General features: G+C 40.6%; 2 protein-coding genes across 3 annotated transcripts in view; one reads left to right on the forward strand and one right to left on the reverse strand.

Moving 5' to 3' along the window:
• The window catches only part of KHDRBS2 (KH RNA binding domain containing, signal transduction associated 2), a gene marked incomplete at both ends in the record, with an annotated part of 414,751 nt that overhangs the window by 394,160 nt on the left and 7,305 nt on the right, over positions 1 to 13,286 (reverse strand). The window lies entirely within an intron of this gene.
• PHF3 (PHD finger protein 3) overlaps positions 11,208 to 13,286 on the forward strand; it is a 626,630-nt gene continuing 624,551 nt past the window's right edge. The window contains exon 1 of one of the 2 annotated variants that reach the window (XM_081316443.1): positions 11,208 to 11,370. The gene's annotated coding sequence lies outside the window, so the exon portion shown is untranslated. Of the gene's footprint in view, positions 11,372 to 13,286 lie in introns of both variants that reach the window. The other variant, XM_081316440.1, reaches the window with a different exon arrangement.

Raw genomic sequence — 13,286 nt, forward strand, 5'->3', positions numbered from 1 at the left:
TTTTTCTTTTACAAAAAAAGCACTGAGCAACTTCAATCTGTTTCTCTTCAACCAACCTCTAGAAACAGTTTATCTTTGTATTAGTCTTGCATTTTAATGGGAATCTTGTAATATTTTTTGGATGTTATTGTGAGCTGCCAAGAATTCCAAAGGAAGGCAGCATGTAAAATAATATGAAAATATATAATCCATACCTACTAAACAATCTTCCTATGAATAGGCTTTCCTTCCACAGAGGAACATCTACGGATCTGAACTTCTGAATCAAAAGACCTCTCTTTCAAACTAAGTTTCAAACTAAGATACAATGATTTTACTTCTTCCAACAATTAATTTAGTCCCGCCATCTGTACTGGAAGTGGAAACCTGTCCCTACTTTGCTGATTTTCATGCTGACTTTCACCTGGCACTCTCCAAAATATTAAATTGCTGGAGTTCCTCTAGAAATGAAACAGACCATCTGTGGGCTGCAGAACATATTATCAAAATGGCAGCAAAGCTAAGAATATGATCCAAGTTGTAACATTTACTAATGAAGATGTTTATCTTCAGATTTTGCCTCAGATGCTGGCAGCTTCCCTGAAGTCTGGGCCACACAGTTAAAGTGTTTGCATCTTCTTCTTCTTTTTTTAAAGCTTTGATATTTTTGTCACTACTATTTTTCTATGATCAGAATACTCTTGGGTCATCAACATAAATATTTCTGTTGCCTATCACATAGCTCATCTAATGCTGTATAAATACATAGATAACCGATAAAGGAGAATATCTGTAGTGTAGGTTTGAAATGAGCGGAACCATCTGCCTCTCCTTTCTCTTCTCAGCTAACATGCCTTTCTGTGTTGCATCTCATTCTTTCCTTTACAAAATTGTCTGCCTTTGTGTCTGCGGGCCACTTCATAGGGAAGATGATCATATGTGCTTATCTATATATGAGGGGTCCTTGATGCTCTTTCAGCATGGTTGTTTTCTTGCAGACATTTCATTACCAAACTACGCAACATCATCAGTCCAAGTAAGGAATGGCATTTGCTTTCGCTGCAAACTGAGGCAGTGCAAACTGAGGATTGACAGGGCAAGCCATTATAATATAAACTGAGAGCAAATCGCACTCTTTATTAGCACTGATGATGTTACCTAGCTTGGGTAATAAAACAATTTGCAAGAAAATAACCAAGCTCAGAAGCATCAAGGACCCCTCATATATCGATAAGCACATATGATCATCCTCCGTGGCAGCCAATGTGAGGGTCAAGACAGGCAGCGGCGGCGGGGGGAACACCGTGAACAAACAGAGAAGAGGGTCTGCTTTCAGGGCCATAGAAGTGTTTCCAGGTCGACCTTCGATGCCCCCGATTTCCCCAGGCAGCTTCCTTTCACCGAACCAGAGCTTTACTCATGCTAGCGGCTTAGAAGGAGCTCGTTCTTCCCTTCAAAAAAAGGCGCCAGAACTCTGTTCCAGCACATTCTATGACAAAAAAAGCACTGTGTATATGTATGCGTATATGTATATGTATATGTATGTGTATGTGTACATGTATAAAGGTAAAGGTAAAGGTTCCCCTGCACATGTGTGCTAGTCGTTTCTGACTCTAGAGGGCGGTGCTCATCTCTGTTTCAAAGCCGAAGAGCCAGCGCTTGTCCGAGGATGTCTCCATGGTCATGTGGCCAGCATGACTAGACACCTGCAATTGCTCCTGTTCGGGCGCAGGCGCAGCTGGCGGCTCCGGTGCCGGCCACTCAGGCACCGTGCAGCCGTGCAGCGTAGGCGCGGGCGTCAGCTGGCCGGTGGCGGGCTACTGCGGCTTCTGAAGGTCGGACGCCGTACCTGGCCGGTAGCAATGAGGGGGAGCTGCTCCTCTGTGCTGGTGTGGGGAACGGCTTCCGGAGTCAAGAAGGGGACACTGGAGTCCAGCCGGCACGTCGGAGACAGATGGGCTGGCGTGACGAGGTGTCCCCGACGGGTGACAAGCCGGTAGGGCTTGACAGTTTTATTTTTAAGGCAAGTGTGACTTATTTGAGGATAAGTATGTTTTCAGATGGTAACAGACGTTCTCTTTCAGTACCTTGTTCTGTTATTGTATGACTGTCCTCAGTTACTCCAACTGACTCTCAATTGCATCTAGGAATAGAGAACCCAGTAAAATCCATGGGACTTGGGATCTGGGTTTCAATGTGGTGATCCAATTTGAATAAATTTTACTTGAAAATGTTTCATATCGTCCACACTGAACTGGGTCCAGTGAATAGCCTCCAATACCACTTTTGTATTCTGTGTCTTCCTAAATGAAATCAACCCTGACTGTTTTTGTTTTTTTGGAAGGACTGATATGGAAGCTGAAGCTTAAATACTTTGGCCACCTAATGAGAAGAGAGGATTCATTAGAAAAGACCCTGATGTTGGGAAAGATTGAAGGCAAAAGGAGAAGGGGACGGTAGAGGATGGAGTGGTTAGATAGTGTCATTGACACATTGGGCATGAGTTTGGGCAGATCCAGGGAGACAGTGGAGGGCAGGGGGTTCTGGCATGCAATGGTCCATGGGGCCACGAAGAGTCAGACTCAGCTTAGTGACTGAACAACAACAATTCACTGTCTTAGTTCTATGCCTATCTTTTTGTTTGTAATATACTTACAGTCAAAGAACCAAGCTTTCTGTCTCCAGCCATGCATTTGGAGAATGGCTGTGAAATGTTTTTTTTGTGACTGAGCTATAGATGTATCAGCCACTTGAGATATATCATCATTTCCCCCTGTGTCCCTTGCATCACTCCAACTCATCTCAAATCAGTTGCTTTAGTCCAATGTCCAACTCTAACACTGGTAGAGAGGAAAACCATATCTCTTTATCCCTTGGAGATCCAGTCACTGACACCGAAATTTAATTTTCTTGTTTGCTTTTTCTTCTATTAACTTCTTAATTTGGACCTTCTCCAGTTCTCCATATTTTTTTAAAAAAATCTGGATTACTTTGCTGGGTTTTATGGGGGTCCAGGCAAAATGTTGTCCATAGCATTAGATATGCCAATGGAGCATTTAGCATGGTGATCAGCAGCAAGGATCAGTGGGCTGTTCTTGCATTGCTATTATGCTTTGCAACAAAATCACGTTCTGGGACCCTGTGGCACACTAAGTCTTCCAGATCTAGATATAGAGGTGGCAGCAATGGGCCCTAAAGTTATGTGACAGAATGCCAGTTCCATAGAAAGCAAGACATGAAATTCAAAATGTGTTTTTGGAAAAATACAAGAGCCGAGATGTCATTTTCTCAGAAATACACAATAAGAGTGTTCTGCTACTTGCCTAAACTGAGTGCTTGGTACTCTTTTCAGATGCAATATGTGGTTCAATAGAGGAGTCTGAAGAAGCACTGAAGGAATAAATTTAACTATGAAGCATAGGGGTTCTGACAGGCTCTGCAGAGGTAAATTTAATAATGGGTGATGTATCTTCATTCCGATCAATATTATTCAGATGGCTCTATATTACAGACTCATGTTTCCCCAAGTGACCTCCTCCTGAGCTGAGAGCAGGATTGTTAACTTTATAATGTTTGAGCTGCTATTGTTTTTATTGTAAATGTGTAGCAGTAGCAGCCTATCACAATCCCAACTTGTTCACTTAGTGAGTCTGAGATTTGATATCTGACTAGAAGGGAGAGATAAATAAGAGTCTTTTTATATAATAAAAATATTAAAGATTGCAATTTTAAAAATGAGTAAAAAGAGTAAAAAAGGCAAAATAAGAAAAGAAAAATTAAAAAGAAAGTAAAAGAAAAAAGAAAAATATAAAGAAATAACTGTTCCCCATTCATCACAACTACGAGGGCAATTCGATAATAAACCTCCATTTGGTTGTCAATGAAAGACACTTGCAGATACAGAACTTTTATTATACACATTAGAAAACTACACCATTGCATTAATTTTTGACATAATCTCCATTCAAATTGAGGCAGTTGTCATAACATCTTACAAGGTTTGAAATTCCTTAGTAGAAGTTACTCGGCACCAAATCCAGGCTATGGTGGGGGGTAATCAAAAACATCCCAACAGAACTGCTTTAAAAGTTCTTGTATGCATCTAGCGGTGTGTGGGCGAGCATTATTATGAACCAACACCACAACAGACGTCAGCATGTCCCAATGTTTGTTATGGATGGCTCATCTGAGTTTTCATAACTTTTCACAGTAGACTTTTGAATTGCCAGTCGAACCATGCTCCATGAACTTCACTAGCAGTGCTCCTTTGGCATCTTCACATTTTGCAGGATTTGCTATGGCACCACTTCTGGTGCGATGTTGGTTCACGATAATGCTCGCCTGTATACCACTAGACGCACCCTGAAGCAGTTCCGTTGGGATGTTTTTGATCAGCCTCCCACAGCCCAGATTTGGCACCGAGTGACTACTACTAAGGAATTTCAAACCTTGTAAGACGTTATGGCAAGTGCCTCAATTTCAATGGCGATTATTATTATTATTATTATTATTATTATTATTATTATTATTATTATTATTTTATTGAACTTATATACCGCCCTTCTCCCATAGGACCCAGGGCGGTTCACAAGGCAATTAAAACATTACAATACAAAAAGTTAATAACAATTAAAATAAATTAAATTATCCTTGATTAAAAATCTAAAACCCCTATAACTCTGATTAAAAACCCAATTACAATAAGTTAAGAATTAAAAATAAAAAATTCTCAGTCCTGGCCGGAAAGCTCAAAGAGCCAGGTCTTCAGGTCCCGGCAGAATGAACGAAAATCAGGGGCAGTCCTGAGCTCTACGGGTAACTGGTTCCAAAGGGCAGGCGCGCCCACAGAGAAGGCCCTCCCCCTGGGTGTTGCCTGCCGGCAATCCTTTGCTGGCAGCACCCTGAGAAGGCCCTCCCTGTGGGAGCGCACAGGATGAAGGGAACTTGATGCCGGCAGCAGGTGTTCCCTTAGATATCCCAGAGCCAAGCCATTTAAGGCTTTATAGGTCATCACCAGCACCTTGATTCTCACCTGGAGGGCAACCGGAAGCCAATGCAGCTCGCGGAGCAGAGGTGTTACATGGGAGTATTGGGAAGCCCCCATCACAACTCGCGCGGCTGCATTCTGTACCACCTGAAGCCTCCGAGTGGTCCTCAAGGGCAGCCCCATGTAGAGAGCATTGCCGTAGTCTAACTGGGAGGTGACGAGTGCATGAGTGACTGTGCGCAAGGCATCTCAGTCCAGATAGGACCGCAACTGGCGCACCAGGCGAACCTGGGCAAAAGCCCTCCTGGTCACGGCTCCTATATGATCTTCAAGGCTGAGCCGCGAGTCCAGGAGGACACCCAAGTTGCGAGCCCTATCGACGGGGGGTAACACCTCACCCCCCATCATTAAAGATGGCATAGAATGGTTCACTCGAGATGCCTGTATGCACAGCCACTCAGTCTTGGCAGGATTGAGTCGGAGCCTGTTTCTCCCCATCCAAACCCGAACTGCCTCCAGGCAATGGGACATCACGTCGAGGGCATCACTGAGTTGGTTTGGGGTGGAAAGAAAAAGTTGGGTATCATCAGCGTACTGATGATACCCCACCCCAAAACCATGAATGATCTCACCCAGCGGCTTCATATAGATGTTGAACAGGAGGGGAGAGAGGACCGACCCCTGAGGAACTCCATAAACGAGAGACCTCGGGGCGGACCTCTGCCCTCCCATCAACACCGACTGCGAACGGCCCAAGAGGTAGGAGGAGAACCACCGTAAAACAGTGCCCCGCACTCCCAACCCCCTGAGACGTCGCAGTAGGATACCATGGTCGATGGTATCAAAAGCTGCTGAGAGATCTAATAGGACTAGGACAGAGGAACATCCCCTGTCCCGAGCCCGCCAGAGATCATTCATCAGCGCGACCAATGCCGTCTCCGTGCTGTACCCGGGCCTGAAACCCGATTGGTACGGGTCAAGATAATCAGTTTCCTCCAGGAACAGAGGAAGCTGATGCGCCACCACACTCTCAATAACCTTCACTAAAAAGCGAAGGTTGGAGACCGGACGATAGTTATTCAAAATAGCTGGATCCAAGGCAGGCTTCTTGAGAAGGGGTCTCACCACCGCTTCCTTCAAGGTGGCAGGAAAGACACCGTCACTCAAAGAAGCAGATATCACTGCCTGGAACCAGCCTCGTGTCTCCTCCCAAGCTGAATAAACCAGCCAGGAAGGGCACGGGTCCAATAAACAGGTGGTAGACCTCAGCCTCCCCATAATCCTGTCCACCTCCTCGGGAGTCACAGGATCAAACTCAGTCCAGATAATATTCTCAAGACCACTCAATTCCTCCCCATCAGACTCTGCCCAGTCAGAGTCTAAACCAGTCCGAATCTGAGCAATTTTGTCCGTCAGATGCTGGCTAAACTCCTCGGCCCGCCCCTGCAAGGGCTCCTCCCTCACCTCCTGAGAAAGGAGGGAACGAGTTACCCTAAACAGGGTAATAATGCAATGTTGTAGTTTTCTAATGTGTATAATAAAAGTTCTGTATCTGCCAGTGTCTGTCATTGATAACCAAATGGAGGTTTATTTCCAAATTGCCCTTGTTAAAACAATTACCTTCTCTTAAAATATATCAAATGGTGATCATATCTCATTTTGTAACTATAAACAAAATAGTAAACCCCGTCATTCATTCCTAGTCAAAAGGGTTACCAAAAATAAAGTATCAACTTTAATAGAAACCAACTTTATATTCCTTCCCTGTACTTGTAATAATATTGGCGTTTATACCTTTCAAAAAATGCCCTGGAACTTGATTTCTTTTCATTTTTACTTTGTCTGTTCTCAGAATGTCCTTCAAAACTTTAACACATTTTTTTTATCAATCCAAAGCAAGAAACTCTACCAAATATGATTGATATCGATTTGAATGTAGATTTAAGAAATGATAAGCTATAAGAATGATATGGAAAAAGATAATATACTTGCCATGCACATTCAAATCAATTTTAGTCTTGTCTGGTACAGCTTGTTCCATTTCTGTAACATCATTTACACATCATTTATCTATAGTGACAGACATTTTTAAAATTAACTTTTGAGTCTTTTGTTCCATAAATATCCTTCAAAACATCCAATGTTAAAGTATTTTCCTCTATTATGGGAAAAGTTGACTTTAAGTATTCTTCTCCTTTAATTGTAATCTTTAGTTTCTTCTAGTTCTCTCTAGTATCCAACTTTTAAAGTCCCACACTATCATGTTTCCCCCCCTAAGGAATCCAAATAACAGCAATTTTCCATGGGAAGCACTCTTACCTTAAGAATTTAATTTCAAACTCTTATTTCAAATACATCTGGACCTTTAATCCATTCTTAATTTTCCAAAATCAATATTTTAAAAATCTTTTTGATGTTTTTTCAATTTTTTTTTTAAGTCACTAAACTTGTATTAAAAACAAAGTCCAAATGCAAGGAGTGGTTAAATTTTGCATTAACAGGTTGGGTTGGAAGTAGTACAATTAAGATTTTGAAAAGGGAAATGTGAGAGATCATCAGATTAATTTAGTTCAGTATAATTTTCAATTTCTTGGTTTTTTTTTAAAAAAAGAAGACCAGAAGGTATGTATCTAATACATAAATAAAGGATTAAAAATCCTTAATTTACACATTAAAGAAATATAAAGGGAAATGTAATTTCCTTTTACCTCTTAAAATAGAGGTAAAGTTCAAAAGAACTTAATGTCACTAATCTAATCACGTTTCAAAAGGTCTATCATTTCAACTCAAAGCTATGTATCTGTGACAACATCAATGTTAAAGAAATTGGATTTTTTTTCCTAAAATATATGTGTGCATAAATCTCACACTATGCCAAACAGTAATAGAAATAATTTCTAGTTGCAGCTTCTGCCAAAATTTAGCAATCTTAAATGAAACTGACTTCCAGCAGTTGTAATTAAAGGAATTAAGTGGCAGACCATTTACAAACTTTACTGGCAGCTATCTTTGTCCATCACCATTAATCAACTGCAGTAGAATCTTCTAGAGTTACCAATTAAAATAAATACGTACATACAGTACATACATACATACATACATGTATGCATACATACAAAAAGTAAACCTCAATGAAGAAGTTGGAAGTTGTAATTTTTCAATGGTTTCTTGCTTTACGACTCAACATGCCCCTCACTCCTCGTAAATTTGCATTTTTATAACTTTCACTACATTTGGATTTGATTTTCATTTAGGACTTTCTGATGATTACCTCCATTCCATTTGCCATATACCACTGAACTTTTTTTCTTCCAACTGCTTCTACTATTCCACTTGGCTCTCCTTTCCTTCCAAGAGCCTTTTTAATTTTTTTTTCTTTGCCCATTCTTCAATGTAACTTTCTTTATGGATAATTATTGCAATTTGTTAATGAGAATTCTCCCAGAATGAACCAAAGGAGGAGGGGAAATAAAGAGGAGGATGAGCAGAGCAAGAAGTGAAAGAAACAGCTGAGCATTGCTGCTAATTTTTAATTACTTCCCATAGCCAGGTCTATATTTTTCCACATGCTTCAGCCAGCCGTCTCTACCATCTCAGCAAATCCAGGGCCGTAAGGGACAGTGAAAGCTGATTTTTCTTTGTTTCCTCTAATTAGGCATCTCTTTTTTTTCTGTCGCACTGCAGGATGTTCATTCTTTGGTTAATAGTAAACTAGTGGCTCAGTGGGTTAGGACGCTGAGCTTGTCGATCAGAAGGTCGGCAGTTTGGCGGGTCGAATCCTGAGTGCTGCGTAGCAGAGTGAGCGCCTGTTACTCGTCCCAGCTTCTGCCAACCTAGCAGTTCGAAAGCACGTAAAAATGCAAGTAGAAAAATAGGGACCACTGCGGTGGGAAGGTAACAGTGTTCCGTGCGCCTTTGGCGTCTAGTCATGCCGGCCACATGACTACAGAGACGTCCTCGGAGAAGTGCTGGCTCTTCGGCTTTGAAACAGAGATGAACACCGGCCCCTAGAGTCGGAAACGACTAGCATGCATGTGTGGGGGAACCTTTACCTTTACCTTAGTTAAGAAAGCAATCTAAAACAGGCTCCTTGGGCATGTGTCCCCCTCAAACAACTGAGGTGTATTCCAAAAAGAAGATGGCTGGGAGATGATCATACAGGTAGTCCTCTATGTATGATAACAATTGAGCCAAAAATTTCTGTTGCTAAGTGAGACACTTGTTGAGTGAGTTTTGCCCCACTTTATGACCTTTCTTGCCACAGTTGTTAAGTGAATCACTGCACTTGTTAAGTTAGTGACATGGTTATTAAGTGGATCTGACATCCCCGTTGACTTTGCTTGTCAGAAGGTCGCAAAAAGCTGATCACATGACCCCGGGAACACTGCAAATGTCACAGATACATGCTAGTTGCTAAGCATCTCGATTTTGATCATGGGTGTTCGGCAACGGTTGTCAGTGTGAGAAATGGTCATAAGTCACTTTTTTCATTACATCTGAAACTTTGAACGGTCACTAAATCAATGGTTGTAAGTCAAGGACTACTTGTATTGTCTTACAAGCTCCCAGGCTTAGCAAAAGCTTGTTGCTCATTCAAATTGTATTTTTGTGCCAGTGTCTCTGTATTTTGGAGCTGCGGTGGAGAGAATTACTAAACATAAGGAAATGCCCTTGCTACCTGACTGTTTTTTCCCTTATCACAAAATTAATACTAATTAATATTAATATAAGATGAGGCTGTACAGTGTGGTATGCCAGAGGAAGAAAAATTCCACTATGCCCATCTCATTCCTCCTTTGCCTGTTGCTTCAATTATTATTCTAAAATCACTGCTTTCAAATAAACCTTAAATAAACAGAATTAGCTTACAGGTATAAAATGATTGGAACTCATTTTAAAGCCATAGTGAAAATTGGGCCTCAAGATGAGAAAACAAGATGAAAAAAAGACTTGGATGCAGAAAGTCACAATTGAAAAAAAAATCATATTGGGAAAGATAATATTTAAGAGAATCCGAACAATATTGCTGGAACTCCAAACTTTTGATATTCTGATTTGAGAAGGAAAAAAGGTATTGAGCAAAGTTTTTTCCATGGAAACACACCTGGGAAGATGAAAAGTTCCTGGACAAGCCAGGCGAAGCTTTTCAGGAAAGACAAAGTAGACAACTGAACAACAGAAATGAGGAAGAGATCAATGAAGTCTGTTAGGAATTGTTGTGCAGAGGTCTCCTTGAGCTACCAAGAAGTTGCACAGACAAGGAAGGGTACTGAGAGTAGTAAGAGTCACACAGTAACCACAAGAGTACACTGAGTTGTGAAAACAGAAAGTATTTTACTTTTTGAGGTGGTGTAAAAACAAAAATGCACGGTCAAAAATAAACAGTCCAGGTCACACACAATAGTAACAGTCCAAGGAGTATTCCAAATACAAAGTCTTCTTACCGGTCCAAAGGTCAATACACAGTTCAGGTTTATCAAAGTAGTAAACCAACAGCAAAACAGCAATAGTAGAGAGAGCAGTGAATTCAGAGAGAGAGAAGCTACATTCCTAGCTCCCTCTCATGGCCATGAGAACACTTACACACCCATTGGCCAATTAACATCTTAAAGTCACAACATCATAGTTTATATATTTTCAACCCAACTATGTAGGCGATCACCATATGCCTAACATTCTCCCCTTTGGGTAAAATAATATATAACCTCTTACAATCTTATGCCAATTCTTTCACATCTAGCATTGTGTTTCACAGCACTTTGGACTTTAGTGAAATGATCTGCGATATTTACACCAGATGAACAATATTCCAGTTGTATTAATTTGTCTTTGACACATTGTCTTACATTCAAGTAACAAAGATCTGCATGTTTGGATCTTGTTCTGACTGCAGCATTGTTTGCCATCTTTATCGCAGCTTGATTGTCCTCATATACATGGATCTTTTACAGTTAAACCCATATCCAACAATAATTGTTTGTACACTAGCAGTTCTGTACATAACACTGAACACTTACACACCCATTGGCCAATTAACATCTTAAAGTCACAACATCATAGTTTATATATTTTCAACCCAACTATGTAGGCTATCACCATATGCCTAACAAAGTCTAATCCCAAAAGACAAAACGATAAGAAGATATTTTTGTGCAGCTGGATCCTAGCAACTGGTATTACGTGACAAGGAGGAGGAGGAGGAGGAGGAGGAGGAGGAGGAGGAGGAGGAGGAGGAGGAGGAGGAGGAGGAGAAGGAGAAGAAGAAGAAGAAGAAGAAGAAGAAGAAGAAGAAGAAGAAGAAGAAGAAGAAGAAGAAGAAGAAGAAGAAGAAGAAGAAGAAGAAGAAGAAGAAGAAGAAGAAGAAGAAGAAGAAGAAGAAGAAGAAGAAGAAGAAGAAGAAGAAAATAATAATAATTCTGGCTTCATAGAACTGGAAAGAAGACACTATGTAGTTGATGTCACTAAGATTATTTCTGTATTTGGTTATTTATTTAAATTTATTAGCTGCCCCAATCCAGTTGATTCTTCCTGGACTAGATGAAGGATTCCCTGCAAGAAATAAACTATATTTCATGGACATTGGGAAGGACATGGTCAGCAAGCGTTCCACCAATCTCATCAGGAAGGTGTTAAATTAGAGCTACAGGAAGAAGATGGCAAAAATTCAGAGCCAAAAATTCAGAGCCAAATGCAGGAGACAAGGAAGACACAGGACAGTCAGCGGAACCTGTAAAGATTATATCAAAAAACTAAAGCCCAAAATGAACTGAGGCTTTGCAAGAAATGCCTCAAACAACAAAGAAGTCCTTTCTGTAGGTCTAGAGTGAGAAGAAAGGAATGAATTGGTAACCTGTGATGGAATATGCTTTATAGCTCATGTATTTGAGCTATTTTGAACTTGGGATTGGGAAGATGAGTATAGTTGACTATTCAAGGAACAGCAAGAATGCCAGTTTTGATAGAAAGGTTAATCATATGGTATTGATAGTTCATATCTTCTACAAAGGATATGCAGGGTAAAGAAGCAAAGCGGTCAATATTGACCTGCAAATGTTGATGGTACTATCCATTATTTTGTTTTTGTTGCTTTATTATGTGTTGAAGTGCTACTAGTTAAAGTAGTATTTGTTAAATTATTTTCTTATAATAAATGCTTGGAGGCTGGTGAACGATCTGAAACCTCGTGAAGTCATCAGTGAACTGAAGATATAGAATGGTATTCAGACAATACTGTAACCAGGGTTTCCAAGGTTAAAAGGTTCCGCAAGGAAAGGAATTGCAGGGAAAACATGCCTGTCGGAAATCAGCATGGCAGATATCACTGCGTTCTTCCTCATACTGTGCAGTTCAATGCTTTTCTATCAGTCAGGCCCGTCCATGCTACAAAGCTCTGTGACTAATGGCCAAGGAGTGCATTGTAGCATCCTGCTTGCTCCAGAAGGATCAAGAACTTTCTTTACCCTGCAAATGTTAATCCCTCTGCTGCCTTTGTTTGTTAAATTAGATTTTTATCCCACCTTTATTACTTTACACTTATCTCAAGGTGGCAGGAACATACATAATACTCTTTCCATGTCCTGTTTTCCCTACAACAACAACCCTGCAAGGTGGGTTGGGCTGAGAGAGAGGTACTGGCCCCAAATCACCCAGCCACCTTGCATGCCTAAAGTGGGATTAGAACTCATGATCTACTGGTTTCTACCCTGGTGCCTTAACCATTAGAATGAACTGGCTCAGTAAATAATAGACATGAGTATCAAGAATGAAATGAAGATGGTTCTGGTTAACAATCCATACACGCACAAACACCCACACACACACACCAATGGGTCCATTGTCATTTTTTCCACTCTTTACACTTCCTCTTCAATCTCTGCTTTTGTGAGGCTTTAGAAAAACAACAAAAAAATATCCCTGAAATTGATGCCTGTCAAAATATTTATTTGACTTCTTTCTATTCAGTACTAATGGCTTCTGAATAAAACTAAAAATGGAAGATCTTTTAGTCAAAAATGATGAGGGAAAGCCAGCTGGGATATTGGCAGTTTGGATAACAATAGAGCAGTTCTCCCTGCCATTATTGTGAGCCAGGAACATGTAAGCATTGTAAAGGATTTTTGTTAAAAAAAAAAAAAGCCTGCATACGCACAAAGCACAATCCTTTGCCATGCTGGTGTGCTCACTGAAATAACTGGATATGTGTAGGGTTAGTTTAGGGCTACAGCCAATCACCCAAACTGTAATATCTTATGGGTCTTCAAAATGCACTGAGTTTCACTAGCAGAATCTCTTTTATATCATTTTAGATTTCATACAATTA

This window comes from Vipera berus, assembly GCF_964194415.1.
Source record: "Vipera berus genome assembly, chromosome: 1".
NCBI lineage: Eukaryota > Metazoa > Chordata > Lepidosauria > Squamata > Viperidae > Vipera > Vipera berus.